We start from the raw sequence: 2,388 nt of genomic DNA, 5'->3' as shown, positions 1-2,388 counted from the left end.
CATTTTTTAACTCTTGCAGTGTGTTCTTCATCTCCAGAAGTTCTATTTGGTTCTTTTTGAGGGTTTCAATCTTGTTCTGCTCATCCAGTTGCTTTTCCAGTTCCTGAAATTGTTGATATCACTTGTTTAGGATCTCACTGAGTTTTTTAAGAAGTACTATTCTGAATTCTCTGTCATTTAAGTTGCATATTTCTATGTCTGTCAGCTTATTTTCTGGAGATTTTTCTCTTTCTTTTTGAGATGCCTTGTCACTTTGGTTGTTAATGGTGTTTAATGGACTATGTCTCTGCCTAGGCATTAATGGAAGTGTATTCTGTTGTTTTTCCAGAAAGAGATTTATTATATAAAGGACTTTCTTTAGCCTGCTGCAAAGAAGGCGCTTCTCTTTTGGTTTCCAGTAGGTGGTGTCTAAGCCTCTTGGATCCCTGCTTTATATAAAGCCTAAATGTTTTTTATTTTCTTGTAGATATTTAATCACACTTGCTACTCTCAGTTTCAGTCCCTGTCCGTGATAGCAACAGTTTTGGTAGCATTTGCTCCGATTCCTCTGGGATTCCATGGTGATCGGTCTTGGAGTATTGGGCAGAGGGGCTTTTTGGGTTGGGGTTTGGGGGGTATAGCTCAGCCCCGGTTTTCCAACCAGGGCTGGTAAAAATCAACTGTTGTTTCTCTGTTGTCCTAGCTCACCTATCTGCTTTTTGCCTTGATGACTTGGCCTTGCTGCAGGCTGCTAGGAGTTCTGGCACTTCCAGGTAGGCTGATCAGGGAAGTCATCGCACCTTCAATCCTTCCCCTCCTTCTGCAAGAGCTCCGTCAGCTGCGAGAGGCACCTTCTTTATTTTTCCCAGTCTACTGCCCAACACCCGAGGTTGTGACCTGTGTTAGCTCCTATGTGCAGATCCCATGCTCAGACGTGCTGGTGTGCAGTTTGGGTGTTTTCTGTTGAGTTTTAGATGTTCAGCTTATTGTTGTTTCAGGAGGAGGAATCTGAGGACGTCTCTCACTCAGCAATGTTTCTTGAGAATCCTCTATGATATACTTTTAAAATAGAGAGGTGGCAAGGGATTTAAAATGTTAATAAAGCCACAACCAGAGACTGCAATGTACTTATCAGCCCTGCAGCCAGGCCTTGAGGACATCTTTAGAACAAAGGAAGATTTCTGCTGAGATTACTAACAACCCCATTCCCCACACCTGTGAAGGGGAAACAGAAACCAAGTCATTCCCAATGGCTAAAACCATGGCGAACCTAAGGTTGAAAGCTGAGAACTGCCAGCAGGCCTTTCACTCTATATATTCTTACCATTTCATGCTATATACTCTTCCCCTTCCTTGCTCCATGTCCATATTGAAGGATATGGGAACTAAAGAATGTCATATAAACTGAATTCTTTGAATAATCAGGGTCTCTCTCAGCACCTTTACTCTGTCTCTCTCTATGTCTCTCTCACTAGAAAATGAGGAGACCACATTTTCTCTGTAGAGCATTATACCTTTCCTAACAAACTTTCCTTTTGACTCTAACTATGGCGTTTGTTTTGAACTCTTACCACACACATTGCCAATTGACCCTCTTCTTCTCTCAGTTCAGGGCTTGTTCTCCCCACCACTCAGGGAAATTTACCTTGTCTTGCATCACTTTTATAAAATTTAAAATGCAGAAAGCCTGTAAGGTACAAATCTTAGATTATATGACATAAAATTATATAAATATATCTCTTATGATTATCAAAGTTTTTAAAATATGAGAGTTAAAGGCAGCTCTTAGGTTCTGATGTAAGAATGAAATTCCTCATTAATTTGGTAAAGTGTCATGAAGCCAAGGAGTGTAGTGAGCAAAGTTTACATGCGAGTCCCCAAGCTTCCCTATTGACAAAGAGGAAAGTAGTAATTTATTCAAGCTATGAGGGGTTATGTCCTCCCACATGTCAGTGTTTTGAAGACCCCGGGATCTAATGCAGTCAATATCCTCAATCTAGACTTCTGAAAGAACTTTAACTCAGGGTTGGGATACGGTGCTGGGAAGTGAGAACTTGGGCAGGCAGGAGAGTCAAGGAAAAGGACTAAAGAAAACAGGATTCACTTGAATTATAACCTGGTCCCTTGGGAACAGCTAATCAGCAGGAACAATTTCCATTCAGGCCAGATCAGTGTCTCACAGGTAAATCAGTGCCCAGAGAGGGGAGCAACAGCATAAACAGTGCCTAATGAGCAGATAAAGGGAGATGAAAATATCTCCTCTTCTCTGTCTGCAACCTTGGGCTTTATAGAATGTATTTGTTATTTTGGATTCCTAAGTCTGGTTGAAGACCAATGCTTTACTCCTTCCTGCTCTCTTCTCTGGGGGCAAAGCTTAAGTCCCCATTATCCAGGAAGAAATTCAGGCTT

This window comes from Pteropus medius, unplaced genomic scaffold (assembly GCF_902729225.1).
Source record: "Pteropus medius unplaced genomic scaffold, Ma_sr-lr_union100, whole genome shotgun sequence".
Lineage (NCBI taxonomy): Eukaryota > Metazoa > Chordata > Mammalia > Chiroptera > Pteropodidae > Pteropus > Pteropus medius.
This window is presented reverse-complemented; position numbering follows the sequence as displayed.